Raw genomic sequence first — 22,047 nt, 5'->3', positions numbered from 1 at the left:
TACAAATCTAATAAATAATAATTGTTATTGTTATTGTTATTGTTGCTGTTGCTGTTGCTGTTGCTGTTGTTATCATTATTATCATTATTATCGTTATTATTATTATTATTATTTTTATTTTTATTTTTATTGAGTGTGTGTGTGTGAGAGAGAGGAGGGGAGTGTTTTCAAGATTTTTTTTAAAAAAAATGTAAATAGGAGTATCATATCTATGAGGAGTTTAAGAACAAAATTTTATTTTAAGCACTAACTTCCACACTGGGCTTGGTTGGAGTGGCAATGGGTACATTGTTGAAAGATCAGAAGGACAAGATTGGGGACAGATCATCCTATATATGACCACTAAGAATCAGCACTGACTTAAAGGCATTCAGATGAATGACTTTGTACCAGTCCCTACTGTATCCAGTTTTGGTCACCACACTACAAAAAAGACATTGAAACTATAGAGAAAGTGCAGAGAAGAACAACCAGGATGATTAGGGGACTGGAAACTAAAACATACAAAGAGCGGTTACAAGAACAGGACATGGATAATCTGGCAAAGAGAAGGTACTAGGGGTGACATTATAGCAGTGTTCCAATACTTGAGGGGCTGCTACAAAGAGGAGGATGTCAGGCTATTTTCCAGGGCACCAGAAAGCCAGACAAGGAAACTGAATAAGGAGAGATTCACCCTGAAAATAAGAAGAAACTTTCTGACCATGAGAATGATCAATGATCAATGAATCAATGGAATACCTTGTGTTAAATCAGAAGCTGGAGGCCGAGGAAGGTTAACAGCTCTTTATTGGAAATCAGGAACAGTTGAAGTGACCAGCTCGCAGGTAGGAAGTGACTGCTAGCTACCGGCTAAAGCCGCGCCTTATATACCTTGCTGGCGCGGGGAAATAGCCGTGAGTTCCTCTTTTTTAAACTTTCGCGCCAAGGTTTCCCTTGGTCGCGACTTAAGCCAATCAGCGGTTACCTTTATTTGAATGTAAAACATAACACCTTGCCTACAGAGGTTGTGTGAACTCCAATGCATGAGACTGTCAAGAGGAAATTGGACTGCCATTTGTTGGAAATGGTATAGGGACTCCTCCTTGAGCAGGGGGTGGACTAGATGACCTACAAGATCCCTTCTAACTTGTAAGCATAGGTTTTCCAAGCAGAGGGAAGACTTGAGGGAGTGCAAGACAAGGTACCAGTGACTGGAGGTTCACGGGCTGAGAGGGTCAGCCAGTTCCAGGCCATGATGCAGACCCACTGGAACAAGACCTGGACTCTTCACCACCAGTGGTGCCTCCCTCCAGCCTTTGCCCAAAGCTCCACAACAGGAGGCTGAAGCAGACCCCAAATTGGAATTTCTACTCTGACCCACACAACAGGGAGGCACTCTACAGCAACACCAGCATTCATTGGATGTATCTGGGCCAAGGGCAATAGTTTGAGGAGCCCTGATTTAGTGCAATATAAAAAAAATGCAAATACTTTTTTTTTTGCAGACCACCAAAATTCCCCCCCGACCACCAGTGACAATTAATTAATAATTTAAAATTTAAGATCTTCCAATGGCAGGAAAATATAAAGTCAGCTAGTTGCCTTTTTTTCTGAATCAGGTAGAGAGGGGGGGGAAAGAATTATCTAGAAAGAGTTTGATTTAATGCAAAAATCTTAATAAGTCTGTGATTTAAGAAAGTTTTAAATGGATAAAGACAGCAGTAATTTCAGAAAAACAGAACAGTATTTTTTTTTCTTTGATGAAAGTCCCTTTGAAAATTGTAAAATTGGCCAGGCAAACAAACAAATCGGATCCTCGTGGGAATACTGGTTGTTTATTATTATGGAAAGTAGATAATTGGTGGATTTCACAAAATAAAAGTAATATGATCCTGACAGTGTCCTAATTAGAGAGCTAATTAGGATTAAAGTGTTAAAGGTAGAGAAAATCAGAACAAGGAGAATTACCAGAAACCTCTTATGGAATTTATTTTTTAATAAAGGGAAATTTGTGCCATTATTTTGATGATTAGAAAGAATAGGTTGTTAGAAAGAATGGAATTATGATAGAATCTCATAACGAGAGAGCACTTTGTTTACAATGTATATCTATAACTGCTAAAACAAAGATTATAAACTGCTGCTTTATAGTTTTTAAGGGTTTGTTACTGTATTTAATTTTATTTTTATTTTTTTTGCTGTCTCCTTTTTCTTTTTTTTCCTTTTTTTTCATATTTATGATACTGTATTTTTCCTTGAATGGATTTCTTACTATATAAATAAAATCCTTTACAGAGAAAAAAACAAATTATAAATCCTCTTTACTGCCTACTTAGTTCTCTGTAAGAAGAGATTGTAATCCTTCCATTTACACAATGGGAAAACTAATTCTATGAAACAGTTGGTTCCATTTGTGACTTAGGTGTTTGGTATTTGGATTTTGTGTGTGTGTGTCATAGAACAAAATAAACTTTATGATTTTGTTAGCTGAAAGGGATTCTTTATCAATTTGTTCCCTGCTGTGAAGCATTTCAGAACACAAAAGTATTAGATGGATGTGATGGTAACTATCCCAGAACAAATGACTGATTGATATATAAGGCCAGGCAAAACATAATTTATGACTCTGGATGGAGCAAGGTTATAGCACCCTCATTGCCCCAAAGAAAATTAAAACTGAACAAGTACAGAACTAGTATAACAAACCACAGCCCTGCATGAATCGTACATATGTATTATGGTATTACTATTTGGCAAATTAGAAATATAGAACAGTTTTTTTAATTGTTGATTGTTTGTGACAATGGTATCTTTTTACCCTCAAAGAATTATGAGCCGCTTAGCATCTCCTCTGGATTTAGTGCAGGGGGTATAAATCTTTGTGGGATTCTTTTAAATCTGTTTCTCCCTTTTTCTAGCTCAGATTTTGACATTTACCTTGTCAGCTAATGCAACAGCCCCAAACCTTTTGGCCACCAGGGACCAGTATTGAGCCGAGGTGGCACAGCAGGTAGAGTGCAGTACTGAAGGCCACTAAAGCTGATCTACAGGTCGATGGGAAGATCATGGACATTGAGAGAACCAGAATGGTCCATGTGATGAACTTGTGGGCGTGGGGACAAGGGATGAACTTTAAATTAAACTGGGTAGAAACCCCGGAGGGGGATATTAGATTTGGTTTCTCACAGTTCATGCCAAGATGACACTGTTAATAAATTGGAACTTAGAAAAAAGCCAATCCTCGGTCTCTGATTTATTTCTCGAGTGTTAATTGGAATGCTGACATGTGTACTGGAAAAATGATGCCTAATCATGCCAATCACATCCTCATAACTGGCCACATAAGTTCATTTCTGTTTTGCCAGCTCCAAGTTTCAAGTTCTTTTCAGGTTATAATTTTTATAAGTTGATTGCACCACTGCTCTGGCAATGGTTGAGATTTGTGGAAGGTTTAGATTCATTCAAGTCACATTCTAACACGAGATTACTCAATTTCATGCCTCCAGACTAACCCATCAACCAAAACCTGGTTATTCTTGCAAATGTAAATGCCTCCCAATATCGCCATTTCAAATGTGTGTAGAAAAAGTAATTGGGGGGGGGGCAGAGTGTACAAAAAAAGTGCACCGATTTTGTCATATGAGAGCATAGTATTTGCAGAAATGCGTGTATATAATTGTTAAGGAGGAGAACAGTTTATCATGTCATGGTTTGGAATTTTTGCAGTCCAAACCTGGTAGCCGAAATTCATCTTTCACCCTAAATGACTCTATGGCAACAACATAAGAAGACAACTAATGAATCTTAGAATCATACGGAAAATAGCTCTTTTCGTAACACTTTCTGAATGAGGTGAAGTCCAGTTCAATCTGATAATAGATGGAAAAGTGCTTTGCAGAGCAAACCGATCAGTAAAATTATCCACAACTGCACCCAGTTGGGTTTTTCCCCCATTGAGTTTATGCTGTAGCTACAACTTTTCCCAATTGAAATGGCAATCATTACATTTTATTTTATTTGGCCTTTTATTTTTCTGCTTCTTTGCTTTCCTAGAACTCTCATTTGTATTTCTCAATTAAAACCATACTAATTAGGTACTCCACATCCAATAAAAATAAAGCAACAGGAAGAGAAGGAAGGTGGTGGGGGGGGAGAGACAAAGAAATTCCTCTGTTCTCTTTTTAGTTTACCTACTTTAGCCAAATTCAGAAATAATTCCCCCCAGCTGAGGTTAACCTAGGTCATTTAATCTCTCAAAAGCTCAGTTTGGTATTTCAGAACAGGAATGAAGCAAGGATTCTTATATACTGCAAACCTGATTCCTACAACATCAGAGATATTTCAACATTTCAAGGGAAAAAAAGCTAAGAAATCATATTGTAAATTGGTTTTTTTAGCTTCTCACTTATTGAAATCAAGGGAAAGCTGGCCGAGCAATCCATCATAGCTCCAGAGTAGATACTCAATCAGTATTGTTTATGTATTGTACTCGGATCCAATGTTTCTGTAGGCTGAAGATTTACACATTGTTCAGGATGCATAGCAGCCAGTGGCTATATAGTCCAATGCTTCTACCTGAAAGAAAACCTTCAGAGCAGGTTGCGTGCCAGACATAAGTATTGTATTTATTTACTTAGGTCTTTGAAATACTTACATCCTGATCACTATCATCAGATACTCCAGATGCATGAAAGCAGTGTATAAAGATAACAATAAAGCTAAGTAAAAGAATGAATATTTTGCTCTAAGACTGGCGGTAGAGAATAAGCAAAACAGACAAAGGAACTTGGAGACAAAAGGCACAGAATAAAAATAAAATAAAATCTTTACTGGGTGCCAAAGGGACTATAATGTAGCATTTATGTCTTCAGAAGAGAAGGATTTAGGGGTAGTGATTTCTGACAGTCTCAAAATGGGTGAGCAGTGTGGTCGGGCAGTAGGAAAAGCAAGTAGGATGCTTGGCTGCATAGCTAGAGGTATAACAAGCAGGAAGAGGGAGATTGTGATCCCCTTATATAGAGCGCTGGTGAGACCAGGGCCGCCATCAGGAATTTTGGGGCCCCATACAGCCTAAGTGTCTGGCCCCCCCCCCTGGCCATTTTAAAACTACTGCCCCCCAAATCCGGTGCCATGCCCACCATGGCCACACACCCTGGGCAAGCCCTCCCCCGGCCCTCTGAGGTCAAACACAGCCCTGATGTGGCCCTCAATGAAATTGAGTTTGACACCCCTGGCCTAGAGGCTAAATCCTATGAACAAGGGCTAAGAGAATGAGTATGTTTAGCTCAATAAATAGAAAACTGAGGGGGGAATATAATAGTAGTTTCCCAATCCTTAAAGGGCTGCCACAGAGCAGATGGCATCTATTTATTCTCCATGCCACCTGAAGGTAGTACAAGAAGCAATGGGCGGAACCTCACCAAGAAGAAATGCAATCTGGAAATAAGGAAAAACTTGGGACTGGGCGACATAGAAATAAAAAATAAATAAATAAATAAATCCCTTCTTTTATATTAAAAGAAATTAATAGAAACATAGAAGACTGATGGCAGAAAAAGACCTTATGTTCCATCTAGTCTGCCCTTATACTATTTCCTGTATTTTATCTTAGGATGGATATATGTTTATCCCAGGCATGTTTAAATTCAGATACTGTGGATTTACCAACCACGTCTGCTGGAAGTTTGTTCCAAGCATCTACTACTCTTTCAGTGAAATAATGTTTTCTCAGGTTGCTTTTGATCTTTCCCCCAACTAACTTCAGATTGTGTCCCCTTGTCCTTGCGTTCACTTTCCTATTAAAAACACTTCTCTCCTGGACCTTATTTAACCCTTTAACATATTTAAATGTTTCGATCATGTCCCCCCTTTTCCTTCTGTCCTCCAGACTATACAGATTGAGTTCATGAAGTCTTTCCTGATACGTTTTATGCTTAAGACCTTCCACCATTCTTGTAGCCCGTCTTTGGACCCGTTCAATTTTGTCAATAATAATTTTAAAAAATCAAAATCCATTACTATTAAAACTAAAACAACCAGCAAAACTATTAATAAAAACAGGTGAGGGCTGGATTTTTTTCTCTGTTATTATTTAAGTGCTTTTACCATATGCTTTAAATCAAGAATCACTTCTCTCTCTGTTTCTCCCTTTTTTCTGTCATTCTCTGCCTCAATCATTTTCTCATTTCTCTTTTTTTCTCCCCTTTTTTCTATCATATCTCTCTCGCTTCCTTCCACTCTTCTCTCTCTCTCTTTCTTCCTCTCTTTCACTCTCTTCCTTCCTCTCTCATCTCTTTCTTTCTTTCTCTTTCTCTCACTCCCTTCCTCTCTCATCTCTTTCTTTCTCTATCTTGCTTTCTTCCTCTCTCTTACTCTCTTCCTTCCTCTCTCATCTCTTTCTTTCTTTCTTTCTTTCCTTCTCTCTCTCTTTTTCTCTGTCTTGCTTCCTTCCTCTCTCTCACTCTCTTCCTTCCTCTCTCATTTCTCTCTCTCATTTCTCTCTCTCTCTCTCTTTCTCTATCTTGCTTTCTTCCCCTCTCTCTCTTTCTTTCTCTCTCTCTCTTTCTCTATTTTGCCTTCTTCCTCTCTCACTCTCTTCCTTCCTCTCTCATCTCTCTCTCTCTTTCTCTATCTTGCTTTCTTCCTCTCTCTCACTCTTCCTTCCTCTCTGATCTCTCTCTCTTTTCTTTCTCTCTCTTTCTCTATCTCTCCCCCTCTTTCTCTCTCTCTCTTTTTCTCTCTTTCCCTCTCTTGTTTTCTTTCTCTCTCTCTTGCTTTCTCTCTCACACTCTTTCTCTCTCTCGTTCTCTTTCTCTTGCTATCTCTTTCTCTCCCCCTATTTCTCTCTCTCTCTCTCTCACTTTCTCTCTATCTTGTTCTGTCGTGGCTCTCACTCTCTCTCGTTCTCCGGAGGCTGGCAAAAGTAATTTTCAATTACTTTCAATTGTAATTTTCAATTACAATCAACCTATCTCTCCTTCCTTCCTTTCCCCCTCCCTCTTTTCCTTTCACTCCTTCCCTTCCCCTTTCTCCTTCTTTCCCTTCTTCCTTCATTCCAACCAACCTATCTCTTCTTCCTGTTTCCTTCTCCTCCCTCTTCCCCTTCCTTCCCCTCCGTCTTTCCCTCCCTATTTTTCCTCCCTTCCCTTCTTTGTCCTCCTGGCCCTCTCTTCCCCTTGCCTCTCTTTCCCCGATGAGGGCAGCCCGTAGAGTCACACCCATCCCGGGCCGAGTTACAAGAGCTGCAACCGGGCGGGGAGCGCCCCACTCGCTTCGTTCCCGCCGCAGGGCTCGGTCGGGAGCCCGCTGGTCAGGGCTTGGTCGCCGCCACCAGGAATCCAGGAAACCGGGGTCAGGGGACGCGCCTGGAATGTCGGGCGTGTGGGCTGACGCGCGCTCTCTCCACCCCCCTGCTGCCCGGAAAATTCAAAGTAAGAAAAACCGCTCTTACTTTGAATGCTCCGGGCAGGCTAGCAGGGAGATGGAGAGAGCGCGGTGGCCCCCGCTGTGAGAATGCCCGCAGGGAAGAGAGGCGGAGCGGACGGGTGGGCGAGGGCAGCGGCGAGTAGCCACGGGGGCGCGAGGGGGCTAGAGGCATGGGGGAGGCGGCAGGCGGGGGCGGCCGCGGCTTCGTGCCCGCGGCCCGCCCTTGGAAAAGGGTGCACGGGGGGCCTTTTGGGGGACGCTGCCGCACGCTTGCGAAGCCTACAACTTGCGCTTGTGTTAAATTATGTTTCTTTCCTAAGCAGCCTTCTGTATAAAAAAATCCATTTGGGAACGACTCGTTCCCAAATGGATTTTTTTACACAGAAGGCTGCTTAGGAAAGAAACAAAATTTAACACAAGCGCAAGTTGCAACCGCCACCCCGAAGGGGCTCCTACCTTCGCCGCACGCTCTGGGACTGGAGGACCGCGCTGCCTAAGGCTCCGTCGGGGCTTCTTCGAGTCCTGCCTCGCGAGGGCCATAGGGCCCGCCTTTTTCGTTGGTGAGACAGGCAGCCGGCAAGAGAGGGCCGGTACTGCGCATGTGCGACGGCGGGCAAAACCGGGCCCCCCTCATGGCCGGGCCCGGTACACCACTACCAGTAATACCCCCCTATCGGCGGCCCTGGGTGAGACCACATTTGGAATACTTTCAGTTCAGGAGACCTCACCTACAAAAAGATATTGACAAAATTGAACGGGTCCAAAGACGGGCTACAAGAATGGTGGAAGGTCTTAAGCATAAAACGTATCAGGAACGACTTAATGAAATCAATCTGCGTAGTCTGGAGGACAGAAGGAAAAGGGGGGACATGATCGAAACATTTAAATAAGGTTCAGGAGGGAAGTGTTTTTAATAGGAAAGTGAGCACAAGAACAAGGGGACACAATCTGAAGTTAGTTGGGGGAAAGATCAAAAACAACATGAGAAAATATTATTTTACTGAAAGAGTAGTAGATCCTCGGAACAAACATCCAGCAGACGTGGTTGGTAAATCCACAGTAACTGAATTTAAACATGCCTGGGATAAACATATATCTATCCTAAGATAAAAATACAGGAAATAGTATAAGGGCAGACTAGATGGACCATGAGGTCTTTTTCTGCCGTCAGTCTTCTATGTTTCCATGTTTCTATGTGTCCTTCAGGTGAAGGACATTTCAAAGTTAGGGGTCACAATAGAGAATAGCCTCTCATATGTCCCCACAAATAGATAATGACCTCTCACCTGTCCCCTCTTTGAGGGGTCAAAGAGGCCATCTATGTCAAAACTGAACAGCCCTCTCTCAACAGAGAGGGAAGAATATGACAACATTATCTCTAATCTAAACATAGTCCTTTCAGCAGTTCCCAGAAGTCTCCACCCATTTGCACTACTCAGGTAACCCCGAAGACACAGATAAACCTCAAAGTGGCCTCAGCAACTCTGTAAACAATTTAAATGATTGTCTGCAAGGAATATAAATCCTTCTATCCCCTTCCATCCAGTCAGAGCTGAAGACGTTTCTTGGATGAGACACGAAATGTCTTCAAAGAATAACAAAGAAACAAGAAAGTACAATTGCTGCTTGAAAAAGCATCTTTTGGATAACCATGATCTGGATGACTTAGAATCTCCATAGATATGTCCCCACATATATTATTTGGTTAGAGTTAGGGTTAGGTTTTATTTGTTAAGTTTATATAGCTGCCCATCTTGCACAAAGTCTGGGCAGCATACTTGAAACCTAAACTTAAATCATTCCACACAATCAATTTAAAACAATACAAATGGATTAAAAATGCACAAGAAGGAACATATATCATTTAGAAGACACAGAGGCTCCCTGTGACTAGGGAATGTTTTGAGTGGTTTCCAGGGGCCATTAGCAGTGGCGCTCACCCCAGGAGGAATGATGTTCCAGAAAGTGGGTGCCCTGGCACAAAAAGCTTATCCCTTAGACCCCTTCAGATGGAATTCTTTCACAGCACCTACTGTGTGCCTCTCCTGATGGGGCTGGTTGATATACTTCAGAGTAAAAGATGCACTGGAGTATAAGACGCACCTTAGTTTCTGGGGAGGAAAATAGGGGAAAAGATCTGCCTACCAGATATTCATCTGGCTAGCATCGTTAGTTTGCTCAGCTTCAGTACACTATTTTATCCCCTGGTTAGGGCTTTAAAAAAACCTTATTTGGAGAGAGTAATAATGAAAGACCTTGCAAGCCTATAAGAGCTGGGAATATTGTTAATCCCTGTTTGGGGCTGGTAAAAACATGCAGAGCAATGGGGGAAAACCTACATACACTTAGGGCTTGGAAAACATTTTTTGTAGAGAGCAACAATGAAAGAGTTTGCAAGCCAGTAAGAGCTGGGAATACCTGGTTAGGGCTTGAAAGAAACATTTGGAGCAAGTAGAGTAATGAAAAAAAACCTGCAAAGACTTAGGGCTTGGAAAACATTCTTCGCAGAGAGTAACAATGAAAGAGCCTGCAAGGTAAGAACTGGGATGATTGTTAGCATCTCATTAGGGCTGGAAAAAAATATTCAAAAAAAGCTACATTCAGAGTATAAGATGCACCTAAATTTCTAGCCTCTTTTATAGAGGAAAGAGGTGTGTCTTGTATTCCGAAAAATAGGGTAATTGTGAAAAGGTGGTCCCTAAGATAACCAGGCCTCATGCCTTGTGGCACTTTAAATGTCAAAAACAGCATCTTAAATTAGACCTGGAAGCAATTAAGTTTGTGGAACAGAGCAGGGTTCGGTTTCACTTACCTTTGCCACCGGTTCACATTGCGATATTCACTAGCAGTGGGATGTAATGGAGAATTGCCATTAAAAAATAGCCTTGTGTTCATTTATTCACCATCTCTGCCATCTGTACAAATGAAACAGTATTTCTCACAACTGGTATGCTGGTGATTTAGAATACAACTTTTCTTTCTGCTGAGCAAAATAAATAATTCAAACTATAAACATATTTGAATTTCAATTTAAATGGGGAAAATTATTAATTTAAAATACGGCAGTAATAAAGTAGAAATGTGCTAACACGGGGAAAACATTTCCCTCTTCAAAAACTGATTTGAATCCTAACTAAGCTCAAGCATTTATCATTTCAAAAAGTTCTCTAAAAGAATGAAGAATAGATTCCAGCTGACAGCCACTTTATAACAAGTCTTGGTTACAGCCCATACAATGATTTTGGACCTAGTTCACAGGGGGAAAATGGCTATATTTAGAAGATCATATATGATTAAAAAGAGAGATGAAATAAGCTTTAAAATGTAAAAGAACTCATGGGATTTTTATAATAATGGACAGAAGCAGGTAACTTTCATCCACACATCCTAATGAAAAATCATGTTGCCCATATTCAATTAGAATAAAAAATGCTGGAAAAAAAGATTTGCAGATATTGCTAGATTTAGTCAGTTGTGAGATTCAAATAATTTAACAACTGGTTCTCCCAAGGTCAGGTTGACTGTCATGGCTCATCCCCATCGTCCAACTCTGTCACACATGTGGGATGAGCTTCCCATGATGGTCAACCAGATCCTGGGCAAATTGGTTGTTAAATTTCCACCCTTTGTCAAAAGGCTGTTTCCAAGGGTGCTTGTGTGCATGTTGGACTTGCAGGAAGGTGTAGAATTGGGGAGAAGTGGAGGGAAGGATTCCCCCTCTCCCTGTGGTGTTGCATCAGTCTGTGGGCGAAAGTGAGAAGCGTGAGGAATTAAGTTGGCATCACCAATATAGGGGAGACTGGGGTTAGTTTGGCCAGACAAATTATTATACACACACATATATCAGAGTGACTTTGAATTTGCATTGGAAATGTGGCAGATACCAGACACAAGGTATTTTTCTCAATAAAGACACGACAGCAGGAATTCTTTCTTCAGAAGGCTCTTTTACTTCTTCAGTAGTATCAAAAAATAACTATCCACTCTACACTATATTACAGAATAAACAAACAACCACTATCTGTTCACACTACACCAAACTGCTAAACCATACCATCAAATCAGACCACACCCACACCAAAGGTGTATTACATTATATACATGTACTGACCAATCAGATCATAGAAGAAATTGCATCATTCTGCTGAAGCACCATGAGTCAGTATTCACTTTACTTCTACTATACTTGGAATATTATTTCAGATTTATATCCCAACAACACACATACATGCTATCAAAATGGATCCTGGAGAAACGGGCAACGGCACAGCTGGCACATGGGATGGAAGAGAAGCAGGGAGAAGAAAGAGGGAAAGAGGCCTTTTCCTCCCCTCACACCAGCCTCTCTATCATCTGTTTCTCCACTGCAGCAAAACGTGGCACCCAGGATCTACTTTGATAGTGGAGTTGGGTTAGGTAATTTAATAACCGGTTCATCTGAACCAATGTGAATCAGCTTAATCCCACCACTGGATTTAGTAAAATATGTGGATATCAATATCATAAATAAACAGAAGAAATACAGTACTGTATATACCTTTGAATACATTTAGATCTATAGGTAGTCCTTGACTTACAACAGTTTATCCAGTGATTGTTCAAAATTACAATGGCACTGAAAAAAGTGACTTATGATCATTCTTCACTCCTACGATTGTTGCAGCATCCCCATAGTCACATGATCCAAATTCAGATGCTTGGCAAATGGTTCACAGTTGCAGTATCCTGGGATCATATGATGATGATGATGATGATAACAACAACAACAATAATAATAATAATAATAATAATAATAATAATAATAATAATAATAATAATATGTTTATTTATTTTAACAAAGGGCATAACAGCATGTTAGCAATAGCACTTTTTAACAGAGCCAGCATATTTTCCCCACAATCCGGGTCCTTATTTTATCCATTTCGGAAGGGTGGAAGGCTGAGTCAACTTTAAGCCAGTGTTGAGATTTGAACTGCTGACCTACAGTCAGCTTCAGTGGCCTGCAGTACAGCACTTTACCCACTGTGCCACCTCAGCTTTTGTGATCAGTTTTTGTGACCTTCTGACAAGCAAAGTCAATGGGGAATCCAGATTCATTTAATAACTACCTTAATAAATGCAATGATTCACTTAACAAAGGGGGCAAGAAAAGTTGTGAAAGGGGTAAACTCACTTGAAGTTTTGGCTCAGTTGTGTTTGTATCTCGAGGACTATCTTTATGGTGGAAAAATATAATACTTAACACTTTAATATTACAGAAGAAACCATAGTACATTTGGGAATACATTCTTCATACCTCTCTGGACATAAGGCTAAAAATCCACAAGGCTACAATTAATTCACATATTGATCTGAAATTAGACTGCAGGCATCTTTTCTGGGCACCCATATGCATCTCTTTCTAGGATCTCTTAAGCTGAGCAAGCAATACAGCATACCAATCCAATACGGGAGGTTTTGAAAAAAGAAATTGGGCAACCATTTATCTGAAAAGCAGTGGTGGGCAGCAGCTGGTGTGCCCAGGTGTGTGACTCCGGTAGGTCTTGTGCACTCAGGTGTGCAGCTCTGGTAGGCCTGGAGCTGTGCACAAGCACAGCTGATGAGATACCAATGATTTTTGCCATTTTTTTGCTTCCGTGCATCCTGATATCGGCTAATTTTTTCTTGTGGTTTCTCATCAATTCGACTGTCACCTGGTATGGTGACATCAACAATCCACTCTTCTTCTTCTACTTCTACTTCTACTTCTTCTTCTCCTTCTCCTTCTCCTTCTCCTTCTCCTTCTCCTTCTCCTTCTCCTTCTTCTTCTTCTTCTTCTTCTTCTTCTTCTTCTTCTTCTTCCTCCTCCTCCTTATCATCATCATCATCATCATCATTTCTCTGCCCCAGAGACATATTCCCTGTGTGTCTAATCCCCATTGGCCAAATAAAGAATTCAATTCAACTCAATTCAATTTGAGGAGTTTGACCAAACATAAAATATGCTCAACTGTGTACGACGCACATTGCCTGCCTGTTTTTGTGCCATAAAAGCCAAGAAGTGCAAATTTATACAAAGAGACTTTACAGTAGCAATGACAGTTTTTCCAAGGATCTTGCAAAGCCATCTGTTGCAGAGCTATGCCATCTTCCTTCAGATTTTCTCAGTTCTTTCTAAAACAACGTATTTCCACAGCTTAGACTCTGGAGTGAGAGCTATCTATAGTTCTCAGCACTTCTTTAAAAAAAAGAAAGGAAAGGAAAGGAAAAAAAGAGAAAGGAAAAGAAAGAAAGAAAGAAAGAAAGAAAGAAAGAAAGAAAGAAAGAAAGAAAAGCCTAGCTTTACTTTGAGAGTCTATAAAGACGTCTTGATGCTTGTTTTATAAGTTGGTGGTTATTGAAACGGATGTCCATGTGCCACCTCTATGCTGGTTGAGGCAGGCAGGCTTCCCTTGAGTCCCATTTGTTGGGAGTTAAGGGAAAGGGAGGGTTTTGCCTTATCTTTCTGCTCAAGATCCCCATGGACAATTGGTGGGCCAACACAGAATGCTGGATTTGATGGGCTTTGGCTCTTCTTATGTTCTTAAGTTTAGGCAGGATGGACATATTAACAGCCAGGAAGGATCACTTTAAAGCATTATAATCATTAATCAAATTAAAAGTACACTAAACTCTGTCTGAAAGATGGTGGTGGTTGACATAATTCCTAAATCTCCCACTATACTACATCATAGTGGTTGAGTTTTCTAGGCCAATTTAAGAAGGAAAGGAGTGAGGGAGAAAAAAAGAGAAAGAGAAAGAGAAGGAGAAAAAGAAAAAGAAAGAAAGAACGAACGAACGAACCCTGGAAAAACGGAAGGCTGAGTCAACCTTGAGCCAGTCAGGATTGAACTCCTGGCAGTAAGATGAATTAGCCTGCAATACTGCATTCTAAGCATTGCACCAGCATAGATGTTAATCGCAACATAGAAACATAGAAGATTGACGGCAGAAAAAGACCTCATGGTCCATCTAGTATGCCCTTATACTATGTCCTGTATTTTATCTTAGGATGGATATATGTTTATCCCAGGCATGTTTAAATTCAGTTACTGTGGATTTATCAACCATGTCTGCTGGGAGTTTGTTCCAAGCATCTACTACTCTTTCAGTAAAATAATATTTTCTCATGTTGCTTCTGATATTTCCTCCAACTAACTTCAGATTGTTCTTGGGTTCACTTTCCTTTTAAAAACACCTCCCTCCTGAACCTTATTTAACCCTTTAAATGTTTTGATCATGTCCGCCCTTTCCCTTCTGTCCTCCAGACTATACACATTGAGTTCATTAAGTCTTTCCTGATCAGTTTTACGCTTAAGACCTTCCACCATTTTTGTAGCCTGTCTTTGGACCCATTCAATTTTATCAATATCTTTTTATAGGTGATGTCTCCAGAACTGAAAACAGTATTCCAAATGTGGTTGTTGTATCCTGAAATGGCTACCTTGTAACTCTGTAAATAGTTTGTTCCTCTTTCCAGCGCTGTCTGAGCCCAAGCAGGAAGTCGCTCCTGATTGGCTCAGACACGGCCGGCTCTAGCTTTGGCGGGAACCGCAAAAGTATAAAAGAAGCGGTTTCTCCAGGCAGAGTCAGTCGGTACTCGCTGAATTGTCACTTTACCTTGCTGAGCTGTCACTTGTTCTCTGAGCTGAATAAAAGTACCGATTGCTCAAAAACCCTGTCTCTGGGTCTACTTCACTGGCGACGAACGGAAGAAACTTCGCGTGCAACATGGACAAAATCCAGATCGGCCAGGCTCCGGAACTCTTCGATCCCGAGAAAATGACATGGGACGAGTACATGGCCACCTTCGAGATCTTCCTCGAGGCGGCGGGAATGCAGGACGCCGGAGCCGATCGCAGACGGGCTATTTTTCTTAACTACTGCGGCGCAGAGATCCGTAGACTTGCCCAAACTCTCACCGAACCGGAACAAGCAAGAACCACAGCGTGGGACGTCCTTCAACAGAAACTAGCGAGCCATTTCAAACCAACCAGACCAGCCATGGTTTACCGGCATCAATTTCACATGATGGCTCAGAGAGAAACCGAGTCGATCAGCCAATTTACAACGCGGCTTCGAACGGTACTTGCTCAATGCAAGTTTAAAGACCCGGAAGCTCGCCTCACCGACGCCTTGGTTTTCGGCATGAAGAGCAACACAGTGAGAAATAAACTCCTCACCGAAGAAGAGCCGACTCTACAAACCGTGATTAAATTAGCGCAGACCGCGGAAGCAGCCGACGCAGCGGCAAGAGAATTAAAAGAGCACAGAAGGCGAGAAATCATTGCCAAAATCGACGCCGAGTCTCCCAGCGCCATGGGAACAGACGACCTCAGCCAGCCAACTAGCAACGGGGACAACTGCCTCCTCCTGCAAGACCAGCCGAGACACCCTAGAGCTACTCACCCAGCCCCCTGCGCGGGCTGCCGGGGAAATCACCAGCGCCATCGATGCCCTTTCCGAGACGCTACTTGCCGCCGTTGCAACCGGAGAGGCCACATCGCCATCGCATGCAGGGCAACGGCACCAGAAGAAACTTTTGCCACACAACAATACCAGCGACCTCAAAACCAGCCCCCCCAATCGCGAGAAAGGAGACCGTTCCGCAACTCGGGTCAAAGGAACTACTCAACCGCTAACCGCGACTACAATAGAGGTAACTCTCAATTTTCCGTGAATAACACGGCAACCAAAAAGGGGGCTAAAATTGTTATCTCATTGTTACTAAATAACCAGCCTTGCTCAATGGAGCTGGATACGGGCTCGAGATATACCATCATGCCCTGGGAAAAATTTAAGCTATATATGCCTAATGTGTCTAAGGCTGACCTAACTCAAACCTCTTTGGTGATCAGAGACTTCCAAGGGGGGGTAATCTCGGTCCTGGGAACAGCAAATGTACCTATCGCATTTAAGAATGTTAAATGTACCCTTCCCATGCTTATTGTGACGGGGGCCAAACACTCCCTGCTGGGTCTAGCGTGGATGGAACCGTTGGGGATCGAAATTTCGGGTGTGTGTAATGTAAACTGTGATAATATGCCTAACTTTGTGAAAGAGTTCCCTGAAGTGTTCAGCCCCACCTTGGGATTGTATAAGGGACCCCCTATATCTTTCTCTATTGACCCCAAGGTCCCACCGGTTAGACTGAAACCTCGCAGGGTTCCCCTTCCGCTTCTCCCCAAGCTAGACATACAGCTGGACAAACTCATTAGTCAAGGTATTTTGGTCCCTGTGGAACAGGGGCCATGGGAAACTCCCATAGTGACACCCCTGAAGCCAGATGGCTCTTTAAGAGTTTGCGCTGATTACAAATCAACCCTGAATAAGGCACTCCAACACCACCCCTACCCCATCCCGGTTGTGCAACAACTCTTACACTCCCTGGGGGAGGGGAAAAGGTTCGCAAAGATCGACCTGGCGCAGGCTTACCAGCAACTTCCGGTCGATGAACAAACAGCAAACGCTCAAACGATTGTAACACACAGGGGGGCTTTCAAATGCACGAGGTTACAGTTTGGGGTAAGCATAGCCCCAGGAATATTCCAGAGCATCATGGAACGCCTATTGTCAGGGGTAAATGGGGCAATTCCATATTTTGATGACATCTTAATTGCAGGGGAAAACCAGGAACAAGTGAACAAAAGAATAAGGGAAGTACTTAAGAGGCTACAGGACAAAGGGTTACGAATCAAGCCTGATAAATGTGTCTGGGGAACTAACAGTATTGAATTCCTTGGGTATAAAATAGATAAAGAAGGTATCCACCCCACAACAGAGAAGCTGAGAGCAATTAGAGAAGCCCCAGAGCCACGAGATAAGAATGAGTTGCAGGCATTTTTGGGCCTCCTTAATTTTTATTCCGTTTTTTTAAAGCAAAAGGCAACAGTAGCAGAGCCTCTCCATCGTTTACTCCAGAAGGAAGCCCGCTGGACATGGGGGAAAACTGAACGTGAAGCTTTTTCTCAAATAAAAAATTTATTAACTTCTAAAAGTGTAGTAGTCCAATATAGTGCTTCACTACCCATTAGGCTCACGTGCGACGCTTCGCCGTACGGCATAGGAGGAGTCTTAGCTCACGTTCTACCTAATAAGACAGAGGCCCCAATAGCATTTTTTTCAAGAACCATGACCAGCACAGAGAGGAATTATAGCCAGTTAGACAAGGAGGCTCTAGCATTAGTGGCAGGGGTAAAGAAGTTTCACAATTACATTTTTGGAAGAAGCTTTGAGCTAGTCACTGACCACAAACCCCTACTAGGCCTGCTAGCCCCCAACAAGCCCACTCCACCTTTTATGTCTCCAAGACTAATCAGATGGGCTCTGTTCCTCTCAGGGTATCAGTATGAGCTCACCCACAAGGGGGGGAAGGAAATCAATCATGCAGACGGCCTCAGCAGATGCCCCATAGCAGACTTAGTGGAAGACCCTGTTCCTTCCACAGATGTGCTAATGATAGAACTCGAGGAAAACCCACTAACCACAGCAAAAGAGGTAGCTGCACACACGCAGCAAGATCAAATCCTTAAACAAGTGGTGAACTGTGTTCTAAAGGGATGGCAAAATGATATTGTTAAACCTGAATTGTGTGATTTTAAAAACAAAAGGCTTGAATTATCATATGTAAAAGGTTGTTTGCTGTGGGGGGATAGAGTGATCATCCCCAAACGCCTAAGGGAAAAGGTACTCAAAATGTTACACGTGGGCCATCCTGGGATTGTCAGGATGAAGAGCCTAGCAAGGGGGCATTTATGGTGGCCAGGGCTAGATGCTGATATTGAAAGTTGGGTTTCAAAGTGTGACCCGTGCCAAGAGTCAAGGCCCAGTCCCCCCAAAACAACTCCGGCTGAGTGGGAACAGCCTGCTGGTCCTTGGTCTAGGATCCACATTGATTTTGCTGGCCCAGTTGGGTCTCAGTATTTTTTAATAGTGGTCGATGCCTTCTCCAAATGGTTGGAAATAATAGCAATGAAGAACATAACCACAAGTGCCACTATCAAGGTATTGAGCAGACTGTTTGCATCCCATGGTTGCCCCGATCTCTTAGTGTCTGACAATGGGCCACAGCTAACAGCCAGGCAATTCGAATTATTCCTAGATGGCCTAGGGGTCAGGCATGCCCTCATCTCGCCTTACTCGCCCTGGGCTAACGGGTTGGCAGAACGTTACGTACGGGTGGCAAAGGAGGCATTGCACAGGTCAGGCCCTGGGGATGTGCAACAAAACTTGGACCAATTCTTACTAACCCAGCACATTACCCCTAACTCGCACACACATGTAAGCCCTGCAGAGTTATTGATGGGAAGGAAGTTGAGGTCACCATTAGACAGGTTAAATCCAAGGTTCTGTGTTAATAATAACCAAATGTGTATGAAACCAGAAAGAGAAATGTATTTGGGACAAAATGTATATGTAAAATGTTTTGATGGAAATGTAAACTGGATGAAGGGAATTATTGTTAAGCAAAACGCACCCAAGACTTATGTTGTTAAACTAGAGGATGGTCGTTTGTGGAAACGACACATAGACCACATTCGGAAACGAACTGAAAATCAATTGCCACAAACCGCTGACATGGACTATCCCCCTTCAACAGACTTTAGTACATTGCCCGAACTACGAAATACGCAAAGAGACTTATCGGGCCAGGGGGAACCATCCAGCGACGCCGAGCCATCCTCGTCCTCCGAAGCCTTCGTTGGGCCCGCCAGGCCAAGTCCGCCGCACCGGGAGAACAGCGGCGAGCCATCCTCCACAGTCAGTGGCGAAGGAGAAATTGAACTGCGCAGGTCAGCGCGAGAGCCTCGGAGGCCTCACCGATTGGACGACTTCGTCACATGGCTTTCTTGATGGATGAGTCCAACTATGAGGGGAGGGGTGTTGTATCCTGAAATGGCTACCTTGTAACTCTGTAAATAGTTTGTTCCTCTTTCCAGCGCTGTCTGAGCCCAAGCAGGAAGTCGCTCCTGATTGGCTCAGACGCGGCCGGCTCTAGCTTTGGCGGGAACCGCAAAAGTATAAAAGAAGCGGTTTCTCCAGGCAGAGTCAGTCGGTACTCGCTGAATTGTCACTTTACCTTGCTGAGCTGTCACTTGTTCTCTGAGCTGAATAAAAGTACCGATTGCTCAAAAACCCTGTCTCTGGGTCTACTTCAGTGGTCTCATCACCGCTCTATACAAAAGGATCACAATCTCCCTCTTCCTGCTTGTTATACCTGTAGCTATGCATCCAAGCATTCTACTTGCTTTCCCTACCACCTGAACACACTGTTCACCCATTTTGAGACTGTCAGAAATCCCTACCCCTAAATCCTTCTCTTCTGGAGTTTTTGCTAACACTGAACTGCCAATACAATACTCAGATTGAGGATTCCTTTTCCCCAGGTGCATTATTCTACATTTGGAAACATTAAACTTCAGTTTCCATTGCTTTGATCACTTATTTAGTAAAGCTAAATCATTTGCCATATTACAGATACCTCCAGGAATATCAATCCTATTGCACACTTTAGAGTTATCGGCAAATAGGCAAATCTTCCCTACCAAACCTTCCCCTATGTCACTCGCAAACATATTAAAAAGAATAGGACCCAGAACAGACCCTTGTGGCACATCACTTGTTACCAGTCTCTGCTCAGAATACTCGCCATTAACAACAACTCCATTCATCTGGAGTTAAGACCACAGGGAATGATTACAGTGGCTGTTGTACAAATCCCTAGTCTTGCCTTAGTTTACTTATTTATTTATTCTTGTAATGGCTACTGTTGGGCAAACTGAACTTGCACAGTTCGGTTTTGTGCTGAACTTTGCAGTGTTTGGCATGCCGAACCCAAACCCGAACTTTTAAAAAAGTTCGGTTAAAGTTCGGGTTCGGGTTCAGCATTCGCTCGAACACCGCAAAATGCCGCCACCCAGGAGGAGAGTGGGGAATCCCACAATGGGATTCCAGGGGCGGGGCTTTGATGTCACGGAGACTCCTTTCTCCCCGTTTTGGCTGGCCAGGAAGTAGTCTCAATGACGTCAAAGCCCCGCCCTCGGAATCCCATCGTGCGATTCCCCACCTACTTTTGCTTGCAGCGCCCCTGCGGAATCCTTTTTTGTAAAAATAAAAGGAAGCAAAAGGAGTGGGGAATTCCCCACCTCCTTGTTTATTTTTACAGAAAAGGACGCTGCAGTGGCTTGCTGCTGTTTGGGTTTGGGTTTGGGTTTGGGTACATTTAAGTCCTTTACAGCAAGCGTCTCCAACCTTGGCACCTGGTTGGGCAATTCTGGTAGTTGAAGTCCACAAGTCTTCAAGTGGCAAGGTTGAGTCACTGCTTTAGATTCTATGCCACTCTATAAAAGAATCTCTATGATAAGTTTAAACTTTGCTGAACCACGGAGCAGTAACTTAATGAGGAACTTCAATAAATGTTTTATTTTTAATGGAGAAAAATGAGATTAAATTTGTTTCTAATAATGCTCTTTATTTCCCCTTACATTTTATACAAAGACTTATTAAAGAAAATTTTAAAGGAGGGATGACATTTGGCCTATTTTCGTATTTGATCTTGGGTGTAATAAGTGCTGAAAATCCATTTTCACAAAGCTATGCAGAAAGTAAAGAAGCAGAACCCTTGTTGCCAACTTCACTTAAAAGCTCTTTTCTGTGAACTCCATCCAAAACTTTTTAGTGATTTTTCCCCCCAGTTGTTTCAATGTGAGTAGAGACCTGCCAATAACTCCCCTTTAGACATTTAGAAAGAACTTTGTTTGGCTAGTGAAGCTGAATAGATTCAAAGCTTAAAGGGAACTTGTTCTTGATTCTTGGGGCTAGTTGCTTAGGTTAGAGGAGTATTACAAGAAATGTATTTTTAAAATACTGATTGATGAAACAAACACCTCTAAGATTAGCAACCAGAGAGATAATGGTGAGAAAAGAGAGTTAAGAAAATGATTAATACAAGCAAATAATAAATAATACAAGGATAGCTGTAAAACAGGCTTTAAAGGGAATTGTGTATGCACACATGCACACATACTTAAAATGTTTAAATATTAAATATATTTAATATTCTTTAAAAATTCTTTTTAAATGAAATTAAATTCATTTAACTAAATTAACTTATATTATATTTATATAATATATTTAACACTCTTTTGCAATTGGAAAAAAATGCATTTACATTGTAGAATGCAGAGATGTTTTCCCTCTAGAGTAACCAAACCAGCTTTGCCATTATCTGATCTAATTATAGCTTCCCCAAATACCTATATATTTCATTAAAATGTGGTCTCTGTTCCTTTGGCTCAAGGGAATGAAAATTGTTTTCATCAAAATAAGTAATAAGCAGGTGCCTTGCTGAAGATATTAGGAGCTGGAGGTGTTCAGAAGAAGCTGATTAAGAAGCTGGGCTTCTATGTGAAAATAATTTCAGGTTTGGCCTGGCTGATGGGTAGTTGTCAATAAAAAACAATATAAAAGGATGGCCTTCTTTGTTTACTAAAGTAACTCCCCAGATATACCATAGTTATTTGTCCCTTACTGGTTGTTCCTTAAGCCCTAATTTGCTTCTGTTGTTCACCAATTCTTTGGATCAGATCATCTAAAGATCCTGATTTGTTCAAACTTGACTTA

This window comes from Erythrolamprus reginae, chromosome 2, assembly GCF_031021105.1.
Source record: "Erythrolamprus reginae isolate rEryReg1 chromosome 2, rEryReg1.hap1, whole genome shotgun sequence".
NCBI classification, from domain to species: Eukaryota; Metazoa; Chordata; class Lepidosauria; order Squamata; family Dipsadidae; genus Erythrolamprus; species Erythrolamprus reginae.
Note: the sequence above shows the minus strand (reverse complement) of the source record.